The following is a 19,737-nucleotide window of genomic DNA, read 5'->3' on the forward strand; positions in this document are numbered from 1 at the left end:
ATTTTAAAACTATTTAATAACAAGTAAAGTTCATTTTTATTATATAATTTTATTATTTTGTTTGATTTTATAAGAATATATGTATAGATAACACTTTTTAATGCTTTAATTTTTTTTTAATTATGTTACAGAAAAATTAGGTAAAAAATTAATTAACTCAAAAAATTATTGGAAAGAAACCAAGTGAAAAATTAATTAACTTAGAAATTATTAAATATTAATCAACTGAGTTTTGATGATGTTTAAATATGAAAGAAGTTAAGTCGTCTAATTATTTTTATGTAGGTGCATCAGATTTGGCTAACTTAAACGTGGTCTAAACAGACTAATTAGACGTGTCAGTCTAACAGATACGTAGTTAGACGTGCAAGTCTAACAGATACGTAGTTAGACGTGTCAGTCTAATAGACACGTAGTTAGACATGTCAGTCTAACAGATATGTAGTTAGACGTGTCAGTATAACAGATACGTAGTTAGACGTGCAAGTCCAACAGATACGTAGTTAGACGTGCTAGTCAAACAGATACGTAGTTAGACATACAAGTCTAACAGATACGTAGTTAGACGTTGGCGTCTAACTCCTTCAGATTAGTCTGAAGTAATATGTAGTTAGACGCTGCAGTCTAACTCCATTAGACGTGGTAGTCTAATGGGATGCGAAGTTAGACGTTGTAGTCTAATCCATTAGACTTGGTGGTCTAATGAAACTCGTTGTTAGACGTCGACGTCTAACTCCCTTAGACTTGGCAGTCTAATGGAGCACGTCTAATGTCTCGCTTCAGCAGCCGTTTGAAGTTAGCATACGTCTACCCACGATCAACTAGTTGTACGCTACTCCTTCTCCACTCTTTCTTGCAGTCAAGTACGCCAGCTATTTGCATCAAATGAATGAACGTCACGTACGCGAATATTCTTCACACTACTTGTTCAGTACAAGACAATTCTAGAAGGATATCCGGCGCACTATCGTTCAGTAAGGCCACGATCCATGAACACAGAGTCTGTTGTACTCTTGTACTATGGAGGCTTTCCAATGAATGTTTGCCACGTGTCCATGAAGAAGATTCGACCGTTGGTGTCCTACTACAAATAGATGCTCAAGGACAACTACCGAATCACCGGTTACTTTGCTCATTTTCTACCACCTTACAAGCGTACTATTGCACTCATTAATACCTATCATCTTCCAAGTTCAAGAGAGAAAGAATCAAAAACTGTCTAGCTGAGTGAATATTGTCTTAATATTGTAAGTTGAACAGAGGGTGTTCTGTTCAATAGAGTGTTTAACTAGATCAGAAAACTGTATTTTATTCAAAAAAGTATATAGTGAAGTCTTTCCGGTTGTTGAAAGAAGGGGTGACGTAGGAGAGTTAGCTCCGACCATCCATAAACAACTTGCTGTGTTCTTTCCTTTTGTTTTCCATCTCTCATTGGTTCAAAGTTTCAAACCCAAACAAACAGTTCCGCACTTGAATGGTTTCAAGAGTTTGTGAAGGTTTGCGAAGAATAGAAAGTGATATTAATCCCTAACAAAATTTATATCAATCCGTTTATCCGAAGTTGCTAACAATAGTTAGACCCCCGTCTTTATTGATTGCACCGATCTTATCAATTGGTATTAGAGCTCTGTTTTCTATTCTCAAGCAAAAGGAACCTGAATCATGTCGAAAGATGTTAGCTCCTCCAAGATCCCCATGTTTTCAAAAGAAAACTACATAGTGTGGAAGAAGAGAGTCTGTGCTCATCTCGTTTCCTTGCACGATGACATATGGAGTGTTGTCACTGAAGGACCTATCAAGATCGATAAAGAAAAATCTGAATGGAAAAGTGAAGATAAGAGGAAGAACAACCTCAACAACTTGACCATGGACATCTTGTACAGATCCCTTGACGATAGCATGTTCAACTACATCATATCTTGCGAGTCTGCCAAAGAAATTTGGGATAGACTCACTCAACTCTGTGAAGGAAACGCGCAAACCAAAGAGAACAAGATCACGGTTTCCACACAGTAGTTTGACAACTTCAAGATGCGTCTAGGAGAGACGATGACTGAGTTTGATGCAAGATTCAGTCAGATGTTATGGCTCTCTTCGTGAAGAAGTTTGGAAAATTCATGAAGAAGAGCAATTCTAACTCAAAATCCGCAAATACCAATGATGATAAGAAATCTAAAGCTAACGTGAAGTGCTTTAACTGTGGTATTTTAGGTCATTACAAATCGGAATGCAAAAAGCCGAAGCGTGAAAAGAAGAAGAAGGACGAAGAAAAAGAGCTGAAGGCTCTTGTGACGACCGATGGGAAGGCCAAATGGAACTATAGTGACTCTAACTCATTGTCCAGTGATAGTGATGATGACGAGATTGCTTGTTTCATGGCAAGAGAAGAAGAAGAAACTAAGGAATCTGAGGTATTCGATTTCACTTCCGAAGAATATTCACGAGAGGAACTAGTAGATACACTCAATGACGTCGTCATAGAGTATAAAAAGTTATCAGAATCCCAGAATGAAATAAAATCCACCTTTGAAATGTCTCAACCAATTTTATCACAAACTCCAGAACCAAAAGTTTTTGAAAATAACAATGAAGAGGTCTCATTTGAGAATGAGATGCTTAAAGAAAATATTCAAACTCTCTCTTCTGAAAACAAACGTTTAAACTATATTGTCAGTTCTTGGATAAGGTATGGAGAAGTTGTCAAATATCATATTAGTCTGTTAAAACCTACTGGATGCAAGTCCGGTCTAGGATTCGATAGCGATGACTCAGACAAGTCCTACAAGAAGTTAAACTCAACAACTGACAAGCTTAAGCCAATAAGCTTTGTCAAAGGAAGTTTAACTGATACTGGAACTGATTCAAGCTGTGATGATCTAACTTTAAAGGATGATATAACTTATGTTCCGCCAACTGTTAGCTGACTGAAAATTAAGTTAGAAGCAACCAACACGACTGACAAACTAAAACTTGACAAGAAGTCAAGGAGTTTTAAAAAAAAACCATCCTCTAAAGTTAAGGGATTAGTGACTAGCAGGAAGACGTCTGCTAAGTCAAAATCATACACACTTATTACAACACAAAATGGAAAATCCATAAGAATAACTCAAATATGGATTCCCAAGGGACTGATTGATCGAGGACCCAAATAAATGTGAGTACCAAAAGTTGTAAATATTTTCCTGTGTAGGTGATACAGGAAAGATGCATGAAGGAAGATTGGAGCATAATCTTCTAAAGACATGCTCTAGAAGATCAACAGTGGCACTCGCCACTTCCAAGGACTAAGTGTTTTTGTTTTTCTTAAAAATACTTTTGGGTCTTAAGGACCTCAAAAACATTTGTTTATTCTTTTTGTACATGCATAGATTGAGGGAAATTATTGTGTAAATATGTTCAATCAGATGCACGCAGATGAAAGCTTTAATCGGTCTATTAGACGAGGACGTCTAAAAGAAACGCAAGTACTTAGACACTCATCTGCTTATATAGTTTGTGCTTCTAAGGTGAAATGTCTTAGTGTAAAACCTACGCGGTTAAACATCGAAATCTAATAGACTCTTAGACGTTTATAAGACTGACACTAATAGACGCTCACGTCTAACCAAACACACGTCTAATATGTGTTGTTCATGCGTAATTAGATGTCTACGTTTAATAGACGTTCAAACATCTATAAGACACGCGTGATTAGACGCCTACGTCTAATGGACGGTTATTCCACCTATATGCCAGAATGTAGAAACAAATGAAACGTCTAACTATGTGTGCTATTAAACGCTTCATCTTCAGATTAATTAAGGACAATTATCCTTTACGCGTTGTCATCTTATTTTCCCGCTCAAACATTAAAATCAATCATTTCCTAGTAGCTTGAAGACGTGTGTCTCTCAAGGTTAAGGAAAGTGACTGATATACCATTTAAATTAATGATGACTACCTTTGGGAAAAGGTTTCTAACATTAAATTGGTGGACCCCTCTTTGTTAAATATGACAGTTAGGCCATGTGACTGTTGAAATTCTATTTAAGGACATTGTGCATGCGTCTAAAGTTTTTAGACTCACTAATTTCTTAAGAACCCTACTTTTCTCTAACTTCTCTTTAATAAATCGTGTCCATCTTCTTCATCTTTTCTCAAATAGTTAACAAGAAAATTACTCTTGGTCACAACACTCTGCAGGTGGATTTCGCTTCAGTTTACACTCTTGATCAACATGACGTTGTTGATATGTTCTGTTCCTTGGAGTATTTCGATCTCGGAAAGTATCTTGGAGGTCCATTCATATTCTACGAGAAGGAAGTCCGAGAGTTTTTCAAAACGGCGACCGTGGTCGGAGAATCCATTGAGACAACTGTGAACGAAATGCCTATATCTTTTAATGAATCTGCCTATGCGGAGTTTCTTGAACTTCCATCGGAGGGTCATACCTTTAATCTTGCATTTCCAACAGAAACTATCTCGGAGATGAAGATTGTTTTCTCAAACGACGTTTCTGAAATAAGGTTAAACAGGAAGAAGAAGGCTCTAAAGCCGCATTTCATTCTCTTGAACGACATTGTAGTGAAGGCTCTCCAAGGAAAAGCAAGTTCATTTGACATGTATAGCCAGGATCGCTTTGACTACATTACGACCATTTTAAAAGGTATTTAAGTCAATTGGGCTTCTATACTCTTTTCTAATCTATGTGAGTCGATTTACTCTAAGAACAAGGAGAGTGTGGGTTTCGCAGCCTAACTCAACCGATTTTTGAAGCATTTAGGTGTTCCTATGGGCGAGGGTGAGGCTATTAACTCGAGTCGCATATACACTAATTTCTCTATGAAGAGCGCTCTTGCGAGAATGATCTCTCAAAGGATATGGTCTATGGCTCTTCCAGTCAATAGACATGTGACCAGTCGATCACTCGATCTAAAAGACAGACTACTTCTGTGCTGTCTACGGGGGCAAAATGAACCAAATCTGTAATGGAGTCTGCGGCTAGCACGAATAGCCAAAAGAGCTCCCTGAAAAAGGATTCTAGAGTAGTTGACTCCAGGGAAATAAGAAAGTCTTCCTCCTATTGCCAACGTTCCTATTTCGTCACTTTCTCCATCCCCCAGCCCATTCAAGAAACCGGCTAAGTCATTTGATCCTGTTGTCAATCAAAAGAAGGCGTCCAAGGCATCTAGTGCATCTAAGGCGTCTAAGAAATCCACTAAGGTAACCTCCTCCTCTCCTCTGGCCTCTGTGCCCATTTATGTTGTTCTTGTGATGGAACTAGCTGTAAGGCCGACTATTGAGCCAGTCGGTCCAAATATTGAAAATGTCGACAGGATCTCTTCGCCTATCCTTCCCAAGGTATCAGTAGATGTTGTGGTTGCTGGTAATGTTGAAGCTGCCACTGAAACAGAGCATGTTATTGCTCCAATACCTGCTGTTGTTCTATCATCTAAGTAGGGTCCTAATTTGCCGATTGTCGAGCCTCCTGCTATTAAGATTATTGAAAAACAATCTGTTGTTATAGGAAATGACGTTCTGTCTGCTCTTCTAGAAGAGGTCTTTTCGAAGCCTTTATCCCCTTTCGAAATATTGAGAGCAACAAGGGGAGCCCCTGGCATCACTATCTGCGAAGAACCTCTATCTAATCCTAAACCTAAACCTGTTGAGGCTCCTGGAAAAGGAAAGGCAATTGCTTAAGAATCCCCAAAGAAGATCTCTGAAGCTAGCTGTATAGTCAACCTTGTGATGGAGAAAGTGGAAATGAAGGCTGTTGAGAAAATCAACATCTTTGACACTTGGGTGAACTACAGACTAGAAACTCAATTCGATGAGATGTTCTCATAAAAGGAGATCTTGAAAGAATGGAAGAATGTAATAAAGAATGAGAAGAGAATATTAAAATGGGATAAGACTGGTGTAATTTCTAAGGCCCTCAAACGAAAAGAATTGGTGCTGGCCAACATCATGGGACATATCTTTCTTCCCATGATTAAAAAGAGAAAGCCAACTTCAACTCGCTCGACAGGGATTCTCTTGCAGAGAAAAATGCGTTGAAGAGGTTGGACCTCATCATGAGTTCATATTGTTCAATAGTTCTTCAACAGGCTCACGGTATAAAGTCTTCCAGTTTGAGTCTATTTCATGTTTCATTTAGTGAAGACGAGCCAATGGAGATCTTTGATGTTGATCAATCTGGGTTAGAAGAAGATGAGCAGGTTGCTGCCAAACTTGTTGAAATGGTAAACATCTCTTTTGAAGAGACGTGTCTAATGACTCCGAAGACTGCTGAATAGACCCATGTCTTGGGTCAAGCTGAAACAGTTCTAGAAGAAGAAGAAGAGGTTGTTGAGGTTATTGTTGAAGCTCTTCTATTTAATATTCAACCGAATGAGACATCTGGAGTGACTCTTACTACCATTATTATAGAAGAACCTTTAGTGGGAGAAGAAGAATCAGCAAAAATTGTTGATAAGTCTCCTGATTCAGAAACAAATGGGGAACCTTTGAAGGAAGCTGATTTCGGGGAAATTCCCTCTTTTGAGGGGGTACAAGATGATAAAGAAGATCCTTCTGAAGGTATTTCTCTGGAATAATGCTTCATCCCGGGCTCCCCTATTCCTCGATCATCCCCTATCAGGACCATGGTAGACATTACTGACCACGTTAATGAATTACCTCTACATTCTGAAGATATTTCAGGAGGAATTCACCAAGTATGTGATGATATTCTTAATGAAGAAGAAAAATCTAAGGATGCATCCAAGGCCCCCTCTTCTCATTCCCAAGATAAAGAACCCGAGTGTTCTTTAAAAGTTAATACGCATATAAGTCCAATTCGGACTGCTCCGGCTTACTCTCAAGATGTGTCCTCAGCTGCTCACTCTTTTGAAGAGGCGTTTCCCGGAGACGCAAACTTTTGTACTACAATGCTGGATGCAATAAATTCCATCAAACAGAATATGGTGGACATGTAGTCCAGATTGGTCAATCTTGAAAAGGGCTTTGTGTCAAGCCAGAAAGAGATGACTTCATTCCTTGCCATTCAAAAAGAATTGGAGAAGACCATGCATAGAAACACGTACGAAGTCAACATTGTAAATACTAAGTACAACAAGTTTGAGAAAAGTTTCATTAATCGTCAAACAGAACAGCATACCGAGTCAAAGGCTTTCTCCTTGGAACTTCATCGGGTCGTCATATCTGTAATAGATCTCCTTCGAGCTCAAATGGTGGAAGTATCCAACTCAATGAGTAGAGAATAAGCAGAAAGAATGGAGCATGCTGATTCTCTTGCTAGGTCCATTTAAGCTATTGAAGTGGCAGAGGCCACTACCGCTAAAGAAAGAACACGTATTGAAGTTCCTAACGTTGTTGAAGTTGATAATGTTAAAAAGGGGGAAGGTAACTCTAGAGGAGGTAGTTCAAGAGGTGGAGCTGCTGCTAGAGGAATCCGATCTAAACGCAAAGTTGCTGACGAGGAGATCGAAGGAGAAGGCAGACTAGCAATAAAAGGTCAAGGTCGCGGAAGCAACAGAGGTAGTGGAAGTGGAGGCGGTCGAAGTGCGGTCACACATTTTCACAACCTCCTAACCTGCAGATGCAAACGTGAAAATGGAAGGACCATAAATCTCTTTCTTTGCTTTTCTCATTCTAAAACTTATGTTGGAAGATTTTAAAACTTATGTTGGTTTAAAACTTATGTTAGAATATTTTTTGGTAATCTACCTTTATCTAATATTTGATGGGTGTTTACATTGCTTTATTAAGATTGCATGATTTTAACATCATCAAAAGGGAATGTTTTTTTGATATACTCATGAACTCATCTAGTTTTGATAATTTAGCTTAGATAATCAAAAAGTGGGAAATTGTTGGGAAAAATTAAATAAAGAGTTAATTAACTCAGAAGAAATTGTTGGAAAGAACTAAGTGAAGAGTTAATTAACTTAGAAATTATTAAATATTAATCAACTGAGTTTTGATAATGTTTAAATATGAAAGAATCTAAGTCGTATAATTGTTTCTATGTAGGTGTATCAGATTTGGCTAACTTAGACGTGGTCTAAGTAGACTAATTAGACGTGTAGTCTAACAGATATGTAGTTAGACGTGCAGTCTAACAGATACGTAATTAGACGTGTAGTCTAACAAATACGTAGTTAGACGTGTAGTCTAACAGATACGTAGTTAGACGTACAGTCTAACAGATACGTAGTTAGACGTGTAGTCTAACAGTTACGTAGTTAGACGTGCAATTTAACAATTACGTAGTTAGACGTGCAGTTTAACAATTACGTAGTTAGACGTGCAATCTAACAGTTACGTAGTTAGACGTGCAGTCTAACAGTTACGTTGTTAGATGTGCAGTCTAACAGTTACGTAGTTAGACGTGCAGTCTAACAGTTACGTAGTTAGACGTGCAGTCTAAAGATACGTAGTTAGATGTGCAGTTTAAAAGATACGTAGTTAGACATGCAGTCTAACATATGAAAGTTAGACGTTGCTGTCTAACTCCTTCATACAAGTCTGAAGTGAAACGTAGTTAGACTTGCAGTCTAACTCCATTAAACTTGGTGGTGTAATGGATCTCTCTATTAGACGTGGACGTCTAAATTCCTTAGACTTGGAAGTCTAATTGAGTACGTCTAATGCCTCGCTTCAGCAGCCTTTTGAAGTTCGCATCCGTCTACCCATTATCAACTAGCTAAACGCTACTCCTGCTCCACTGATTAGTGCAGTTCAGTATGACAACCAGTTTCATCCAATGAATGAATACCACGTAATTAAATATTCTTTCCACTACTTGTTCCTTGCAGGACAGTTCTAGAAGAATATCCGGCGTACTACCAGTTTGGTACGACCACGATCCTTGTGCATAGAGCCTGTTGTATTCTTGTACTATAGAGACTTTCCAATGGGCGCTTGCCACGTGTCCATCTAGAAGATTCGACCGTTGATGATTGTCTTATATATATTGATCTCAGAGACAACGGACGCGCTGCTAGTTTTTGGCACTATCTCACAAATTACTATCTACTTGCTCATTTGCTTACTAATTTGTACATCTTCAAGTTTAAGAGAATCAAAATCTGTCTAGCTGAGTGAAATTCTTAAACATATTGTAAGTTGAACAGAGCCTGTTCTGTTCAATAATTAGCTAGCTAGCTAGTAAACTGTATTTGATTCAAAGAAGTATAGTGAATCCTTTCGGTGGTTGGAAGAAGGGGTGACGTAGGAAAGTTTGCTCCGAACATCCATAAACAACTTTTTGTGTCATTTACATTCTGTCTTTTCTTCTTTCATTCGTTCGTAGCTTCAAACCTGAGCAAACGTTTCCGCACTTGAATCGCTTCAAGAGTTTGAAAGGGTTTGTGAAGAATAGAAAGTGATATTAATCACTAACATGATTTTTATCAAATCGTTTTCCAGAAGTTATCATCAATAGTTAGACCCCCGTCTCTATTGATTACACCGATCCTATCATAATTTAATTAGATGAACCGAGGATTGAACCTACGTCGATGTACATAATTGATGTCCTGAATGTATTACAACATATAAGAACTAGAGTGATTTACCTAAAGAAGCAGAAGAACCGAAAGAAGCAACTATAAAAATAGACTCGTCGAAGAATAAAGACGGTTTAAAAAACTATATTGAAGCACTTTACATGAATGTGTGAATCATTTTACATGGACCTCAAGCAATTATATGAAAATTTGTTGAATATTTCAATTATATATACAACTCATTCAATTGTAATTCATTTTGAAGAATATATTTCAATTGTCAAACATTAAAAGTTGTATTATATAAGCATTCTAAATGATTATAACAACTTTCGAGCTAAAATCAATCATTGACAATACATAAAGTAGTGATACATTTTACATTAAGGAGTGAATCGTTTAAATGAATAGGGAATCATTTATATGAAGGTGTGAATCGTTTTACATATAAATATGTTGTATATTTCAAATGTATAAGTAGTTAAATTAAATTGTAGTTCAATTTGTTGTATATATTTCAATTTTCAAACATTAAAAGTCGTATTATATAAGCATTATAAATTATTATAACAACTTTTAATCACTTCTAAAAATCAAAAGTCATATAGGAAAATATTTCAAATGATTAAAATACTCAATTCTCAAAAGATATTATACAAATGCGATATTATAAATGTCAATTACTATTACAGTGTTCATACAATGAAGTGTCAATCAAGTATGTGAGAAAGTTGAGAAGACAAAATGTAAATGAATTGTCTGTCATGCTCAAACTATCATTCTAATCATGTGTAGTTGGTAGTGTATTAACGTTTCTAATAATTTTTGCGAGGTTTTTGTAGCATTAAACAATAAGACCAACATAAAACAATTAATATTAAATAACAGATTCACATAAAGGTGCCAAGCACTTTGAAGGTGTCAAGCGTTTTACATGAATGTGTCAAGAATTTTAAATTATAGATAGTGGATAGTGGATAAACAATAGTAAATATAAGAAACCTAACCTTTCGAGATATTGAAGTCGATTTCTTCACATTTTTTTTAGGGTTGATTGTTTCCGTTTTATTGGTGGTCGACCTCAAACTCTTACTTTTAAAGGAGACTATTTCAATTTCTAAGTTGATGTAGAAACTTCCTTGGATTTCTCATGACTATCGGTCCTTTCAATAAGTTTCTCCTTCATATCTTTCAAGACTTCAATCAAAAGAGAACAATTGTCTTCACATTTTGCAGTTAGTTGTTGAACCTCTTTTACTAATGGAGTGAGGATATTATACCGATTTCTTTCACTATCACACACATTTAAATCATAAATATTAGTGATACTTTGATACTCACGTTTCTTATCTTTACGCCACCAGTCCATAATATAATGCATTGGTACTTCATTGACCTCAATTCATCTCAATACTGCAATGATATGTCTACATAAAATGTCTCTAAACGCAAACATCCTAAAGTGAACTTTTACATAACAGTCTAACTCGATATAGAATAATTTGTATGAAACATCTCTCACGCATTCTCCAATAATCCCCAAAATGATCTCTAATACTTGAAATATGGAAGTTGTCCCTTCTTCTTTGAATAAGGAGATGTCATAAAACATCAACACTCTCACTTCATTATGGAACAACTTAAATATGTCATTAGTATAGACACTTTGAAATTTCTTTTCCAATGCATAACCACTAACAATTGATATGGATAAATTAATAAACTGAAAATCTAATTTTGTTTCCTTCTCATTGTTCTTCTTCAAAGCGTGTCATACCAACTTCAGTGATGTTTTTGAATGAACAAGTCATCAAAAAATGCATTTATATACTTACACTTCTTTGAGATGTTGACATACCTTCCCAAAAGTGACTTTTAACATACACATGAATCCATTTACTTCGTTTCACATACAACGCATTCAACCAATCATTCTGGTCCAATTTAAATTCTATTATCTTTTTGAACCAATTGTCCTCAAACTACTCAATAAGAATGTAGTTATAAATAATGTCCTTCATTACTTTCTTTAAAATTTTATATTCAAAAGGAGTAGCTAATTTTGCAAGAAGTTTCTTCATAATATGCTAAAGACAATAACGATGATGGGCGTTTAGAAATACCTTTTCAATTGCAATTTCCATTGATCGACTTTGGTAAGTTATGATGTTGTTTGAAGCACGTCCATGCATACATTTCAACCAATCTTTGAACAAACAAGTATTGACTTTGAATCTTCACTTGATAATAAGCCACATGAATCACATCCAAGCAAAATTTATTGGCCATGATGATTGACCCTAACAAATAGAGGAAAATGCATGTTGTAGCGGTTGGTCAAATATGTTGTAACAAAAGTGATGACATTAGAGAAGTATTCATAAGTTTCCAGACATCTTTCATCTACATAAAACACAATTTTTATTCGAGATTCCTCGTCTAAATCAAACACGTAGTAAAACTTTAAGCACCTATTTTTCATTTTTGAGAAATAATTATTAAAGCTTTAGAATCTCCATCCCCCAACCTCAACATCTAGATTCTGAAAAAAATAAATTCCACAAAATCTCTAATCAAATGACAATTTACTATAACCTCTTACCTCCACTACAAATTATTAAAAACTCTTAACCAAAGTTATCCAAACTTCATCATTTAATTCCAATATTCTCTATAACATTAAATCCAAAACAATGTGAGAACTAAGATGTCATGACTTTGTCGGGCTCAACAAATGATTATGCTCAAGAAAGACACTAGTTGTCACAAATTCACATTTATTCCGAACAACAACGTTAATTTTGGCCTTACATTTTGTCTTAGTGGAAGACCGAGGTTTTAAATATTTTTAGCTCTCGATGCTTTAAAATAAATTTTAGCACATGCAATGGTGAACCAATTTTTATTTTATTTTATTATTTTGTTTTCACTCTCCATCTAACGTGACATGCTACGCCACATTTGCTGTCTTTCGCTACCCGCTAGTCGTTTCTTTAATCACTTTTCAAATAATTATTAATATGTAAATAAATAAATATTAATAAGATAGTAACCAAAAAGGTGTGATTGACGGGGAAATTAATTATGGCAGCTAGAGAGTATATAAGGAAGATATCCTAATTTGTAGAAACACGCTAGAAATTATTTAAAAATATCCCAATATCAACTTCTCTCAACCTTCTTCCTTCTTCCATCTTCCTCCATTGTATTCACCATAACAGTTAGGGTTCTATCGATCTTTCCTCTATCATTTCAATTATTCTTTTAGCTTCTCTTCGTTCTTAATTCTAATTCTATTGTTCATGTAAACTCAATATATATATACATAATTCTAGTTTAAGGTATAACATTAGTATTAGAGAGACGTTCTTAGAAATATAGTGGAAACACATATCGACGGGAGTTGAATGGAATCTGTAACCGCGGTTAGGCGCATGAATGAATGAAGTGTGGTGTGTTGTTAAAATGAATTTTCTCAAATTTTTTGGAGAAAATGTCAAGGACTAGATTTTTGAGGCATAAATATTTTTTCGAATGAATGATACACTTGAAGAAGACGAGGTGCATCTTGCGACAACTCACATGAGGGAAAAGGCACTGAGATGGCTTAAAGAATACGTGGTCATGAAAAGACAACTATTACAACTTGAGTTTGAGTCATATGCAAGGGACGATCCACGACATATACAAAAGAAAAGTGAAACAACAACCGTGAGAGTTAATTAAGGAAAAATTTCGTTATATAATCAACTTATTAAAATGATTGAAGACCGATGATGAAATAAAAAGGCAGAAACAAAAGTCCAATGATGAAATAACAAGGAAAAAGTGGGAAAACAATTGTCAAAAATTGATATTTGAATCCGAGGAGTTGTTGAAAGATGACGAGCAATATGTAGAAAATGTGTAATAATTGACACCTTTCTCATTTACACATTCACAATCGACTCCTTCCTCATTGACACATTCAACTCCAAACAAAGACGAAACCCCTTTTGATGACGCTTGTTCTATAGTGGAAGGCGCCTCCCCTCGATGACTTTTGTTATGAAAAATGTTAGTATTTGTATCTCCCAAATCCGACCTGCTTGAAACAATCTATAAAAACGCAAGAAAGAAGAACACAAGAAGACACAAATTTATAGTGGTTCACTCAAATTGAGCTACGTCCACTTCAGCCACCACCAGATTTCACTATGAAGAAGAAGAAAGAATACAGAGTTTTTGCCAACATATCAACTGAATTCTCACTCCCAGGAATCTTCTCAATAGCTAATACTTCCTCTTCTAAAGCTGACCGGATGAAATGATAACGAACATGTATATGCTTCGTCCTGCCATGATGAACATGATTCTTTGTCAAATGAATGGCACTCTAACTGTCGTATCGCAACACACTTCCCTCGTAGTCTTGACCCAATTCTCTCAAAAATGGTTGTAACCACATCATCTCCTTAGTAGCCTTTGTCACAACAACATACACTGCCTCATAATTAGAAAGAGAAACAATTAATCGTCTGTAATTTTGAAACCCAACTGATTGCAGTACCTCCCAGAGTATAAATGTACACTGTTGTGCTCTTCCTACTATTAACATCCCCACTATTGTCAGCATCAAGATATTCTTCTAAACCCATATTAGACTTTCGAAAACACAAAGCGAGACTTGTACTTCCTCTTAAGTATCGTAGTATCCACTTTACTACTTCCCAATATTGTCTACCTGGGTTACTCACGAACCTTCTAACAACTCTCACTGCATGTGATATGTATGGTCTTGTGCAAACCATCGTATACATAATACAACTAATGGCAGAGGCATACGGAACATTGACCATGTAATTTTTCTCCTCCTCTATTGAAGACGACTTATCTTTAGATAGTCTGAAGTGACTGCTAAGGGGTAGTAACTGGTTTTGCATCATACAAGTTGAACCTGCTAAGAACTTTCTTCACATATTCTTCTTGTGAAAGCTTGAGAACTTCTTCATCCCTGAAAATTCTCATCCCAATGATTTATTTTGCAGCACCCAAATCCTTCATTACAAACTTTTCAGACAACTATTTCTTGAGCTTATTAATTTCATACAAGCTTGCTCCAGCAATCAACATGTCATCAACGTAAAGTAGCAGAATAATGTACCATTTATAAAACCTCTTGATATAGCAGCAATGATCAGTTTCACACCTTAAAAAATTGTTACTTTTCATGAAGTTATCGAACTGCTTGTACCATTGCCTTGGAGCTTGTTTCAAACCATACAGACTTTTCTGAAGCTTACACACAAGCTCATATTTTCCTTTGACTTCAAATCCTTTTGGTTGTAGCATGTAAATCTCTTCATCTAAATCACCATTAAGAAAATCAGTTTTGACATCCATTTGTTGAAGATGAAGGTCTTCTTTCACAATCAAACTCAAAATAGTTCTGATTGTCATCAATTTAACTACTGAAGAGAAGATCTCATTATAGTCAATACCTTCTTTTTGTTAAAATCCTTTCACAACCAACATTGCCTTGTACCTCATTGTTTTATCATGTTCTTCCTTAATCCTGAAGATCCATTTGTTGTGAAGTGCTTTCTTTCCCTTTGACAGCTCAGTGAGCTCCCAAGTCTAATTCAACATCAAAGAGTCCATCTCATCTTTTATCGGAGACTCCCACTTAACTAATTTATCAAATTGTATTGCTTCTTCATAACATTTAAGTTCACCTCTATCTGTCAACAAGATATAGTTTAGAGATGGAGACCATCTCTCAACTCGTTTTTGATTCCTTGATGATCTTCTCAACTGTATAACCGGTGTTTGCTGATTTATCTCTAGGGCCACGTTCTCAACGATTTCATCTTCAACAACACATTGTTCTTCTTCGACAGTCGGTATATATTCAGTTGAAAATTCTCTCAAATAGACTGTACTAGTCTCTTCCAACTTGGAATCACCATCTGATGTCTTCCCAACACAATCTTTGTAGAGAACCAGTTCATTGAAGAAAATATTTTTGCTACGAATTATCTTCCGATTTTGATTATCCCAGAAACGATAACCAAACTCGTTATCACCATAACTAATGAAAAAATATTTATTAGACTTTGGATCAAGCTTGCTCCTATCACATTCATTAATATGAACATATGATAAACAACCAAACACTTTCAAATAAGAAAGGTTTACCTTTTTATTGCTCCAGACTTCTTTAGGAATTCCGAATTCAAGAGGAATAGAGGGTCCCCTATTTATCAAATAGGTAGCAGTATTGATAGCTTCTGCCCAGAAGGTTTTAGGCAGCCCTGCATGAAATCTCTTGTTTCTAGCATGCTCGTTCAATATTCGATTCATTCGTTTAACTACTCCATTCTCTTGAGACATTTGGGGAACAGTCTTCACCATACTGATCCCATTCACAGTACAATACTCTTTGAAATATGAATTGATATATTCACCTCCGTTGTCGGATCTCAAGGACTTAACTTTCTGATTTGTTTCATTTTCAACCAAAGCCTTCCATTTCTTGAAAATAGAAAATACTTTAAAATTGTGCTTCATAAAATATACCCATACATATCTTGTCGAATCATCTATAAACGTCACGTAGTATTGTGATCCTCCAATAAAAGAAACTGGTGCAGGTCCCCACACATTAATGTGTACCAACTTTAGCCTTTCTTTCTTGAGCTCCTTCCTAATCTTTAAGAAACTCACCCGTTTCTATTTTCCAAGAATGAAGTTTTCACATAACTGATGTTCAACCGACTTTAGTTCTGAAATCTTTCCATTCTTCAAAAGAATTTTCATCCCTTTTTCGCTCATATGGCCTAACTTGCAATGACACATCTCATTATTCTTAGAGTTATCAACTACAACATCAATTGTTTCTCTACAAGTTGAAGTCGAATATAATGTTCCAGTTTTGTGACCTCGAGCAACAATTATTTCTCCTTTAATCACCTTCCACGCACCATTTCCACAACTAAAATTGTGACCTTCTTCATCAAGTTGTGTAACAGAAATCAGATTGCGCATTAAACCTGGAATGTGTCTCACCTTATTAATCTTCCAAACAAAACAATTTTCCATCTTCAATTTGATGTCACCCATGCCAACAATATCTAGTGGCTCACCATCTGCGAGATAAACTTTTCCACAGTTTCCAGCCTCATAATTCTCCATTAATTCTTTGTGGGCAGTGGTGTGGAAAGACGTTCCTAAGTCCAAAACCCATGAATCTATCGGGCTATCAACAGACAGAAGTAACGCATTAATGACAGTTTTTGTAACAACGTTGGCTGCATCATTTTTATCATCACTGTTTCTCTTTGGTGCTTTACAGTTCCTCTTTAAATGACCATGTTTACCAAAATTCTAGCACTCAAATGTCCGCCCAGACTTGGACTGACTCCTCTTGCTCCTCGACATAGATCTGCTCTTACCTCGGTTGAAATTTCTAGCATTACTTCTGCCTCTGTTTTCCACATTCAGAGCAGAACTTTTGAACGTTTCACCAGAATCAATTTTACGAACCTCTTTAGCTAGAATACGATTTCTAACTTCAACAAATTTCAGTTTAGCATTTCCAACTGAATTACTAATTATTTCCCTCATAGGTTCCCATCTATTTGGTAGAGATGCTAACAAAATTAGGTCACTAACTTCATCCCCAAAATCAATATCAACAGATAACAATTGATTCACAATTGTATTGAATTCATTCAAATGACTAGTGAAAGAAGTACCATCAACCATTCTTAAGTAAAAGAGTCTTTTCATTAAATGTACCTTGTTTTTAGTAGATGGTTTCTCATACAAGTGAGAAAGAGCTTTCATCAGACCCATGGTGGTCTTCTCCTTTGCTACATTGTGACCAACCGTCTTGTCTAGCGTCATTCAGACAACTCTCAAAACATGTCTATCAAGGAGTATCTATCCATCTTCTCTGTTTTCTCACTCAAAAGAACGTGAAGCTTCTTTCCATAGAGATAATCTTCAATCTGCATTCTCTAGAAGGCATAATCTGTCCCATCGAATCTTCCAATCATATGTCATATACTGTTCTCACTTATCATCGTTTCCAATGCTCAAATCTAGCCTAGCTGCTCTGATACCAGTTTTTAGGATTTATATCTCCCAAATCCGACCTGTTTGAAACAATCTGTAAAAACGCAATAAATAAGAACACAATAAGATACAGATTTATAGTGGTTCACTCAAATTGAGCTACGTCCACTTCAGCCGCCACCAGATTTCACTATGAAGAAGAAGGAATACAGAATATTTGCCTCACACTTTATCTCTCTATAATTCTGTCTTGTTTTTGTAAATCCTTAATAATCACATATTTATAGGGTAAACATTCAGGTAATAAAACTAAATAACTCTTGGTTAGGCCCAAGCCCAAACCAAATACAAACCCAATAAACTCTAATTAACAATGTAGAGTTTATTATAAGTGTAGGCTTCATAACTCAACAAAAAATAACTGAAAACCCCACATACTAATGATACAAAACACGAAAATCTCGTTTCAATGACAAAATTTACGATAATTTAAAATTTTCGTTTATTCATTTGCAAGTTGTCTTAGTGCATGATGACCGAGAGAATACAAAGGCAACCTACATTGGAAATTAGTTGGATCGAGGATATATAAGAAAGAGATCCTGATTTGTAGAAACACACAAAATATTATTCAATAAATCTTCCAAGATCAACTTATCTCTCTATCTTCTTTCTTCTTCCCCCATTGTATTCACTCTAGAAGTTATGATTCTATGTGTCCTCTATCAATTCAATTGTTTTCTTAGCTTCTATTCGTTTCTAATTTTAGTTCCCCTATTCATGTAATTTCAAAAAAAAAATATATATATATATATATATATATATAAATAAATAATTATAGTTTAAGTATATAATTAGTATGATTGCATCTATAATGTCTCCATTTTTAAGAAGTAGTTGTTAGGCGTTGTATTTCCTCTTGTTCGTCATTCTCCTCTACAATCGAGTCCAGGGCCGGCCTTGAGATTTTGAGATTTTGGGGGTCTATACAAATTTAAATTTTGGGGCCCCTAAAATAGTAAAAAAAAATTAATTTAATTAATAAAATAAAATATAAATAATTAATATATTATAATACGAGAAAAAAGTTATTTTTATAATATATATTTAATATTAAAGGAGAAAAAAGTGGAAAAAATAATATTAATAATATAATATTATTAAATATAAAAAAATAAGGGCCCTATAAAAGTGGGGGCCCTATGCAAGTGCATTGGTTGCCTTACCCTAGGGCCGACCCTGATCGAGTCTATGTTTCTTGATCTGTGTTCGAAGATGACGATCCTTCGCTATTATATAATCACCTTAGGGTTTGAGTTTTTCACTTCTTATTGGTTGAATCGATATTCTTTTTGTCTGAAAAAAAGTATAAACCTTGCTATGATTCCATGAACAAATCAAACAAAATTGTAATTATTTGATAGCCAATATCAATCTAGAAGAATTGAAACGTAGAGAGAAAGGCAAAGGAAAAAAACATATTCTTGATTCAATAATAAGAGGTTACACAATCTTGTACCGGACTAAAACCTCAAATTAGTTTTACTAAATTAATAAATAGCCTTTATACTTTACATTTAATACAATTTTAGTCACCATAAAATATTCTCTTAAAATAGTAACTCAAACTTATAAAGTTGTATAAAAGTTCCATTTATTTTGTATTGTACTCCGAGCACATTCGTTTATCATTCCATTGACTTGGCCAGCTAGTTTTCTTTTTCTTCCACGTTACTCTCAATGCATTACGAGATAATTCCTTTCTAACTATACAAGTAATAACCAAATTATATTTGTTTACTTATTGCAAAGAAGAGGGGATTTTCTTTTGAAAGAAAAGAAAAAAATTAGACTTCGTTTTATTGATCGGAATAGGGAGCTAGCTAGCTAGCCTCGTTATAACGATTTTCTCATATCCAACGTGTAACTAAAAAATCATTGCTCTTCCTCCATAACTAATTGTCATCATCAACTCGATCATGCATGCTATATATAATATTGATCAGAGAATTACAATTATAATCTCTCTACTCCTTTTGTGTTTTCTTCCATGAGTTTAGGCTTGGGTTTGGATTTGGGTTTGGTGCCTCTCGATCCTGATCTAGTACTCGTGGAGGAGACCGTTCTAGGAGAGGCAGTTGAGTGTACCTTGGGCTTCTTTCGTTTGTGCTTCTTGCCCGTTGGTGCC

This window comes from Impatiens glandulifera, chromosome 5 (assembly GCF_907164915.1).
Source record: "Impatiens glandulifera chromosome 5, dImpGla2.1, whole genome shotgun sequence".
In the NCBI taxonomy this organism is placed as follows: Eukaryota; Viridiplantae; Streptophyta; class Magnoliopsida; order Ericales; family Balsaminaceae; genus Impatiens; species Impatiens glandulifera.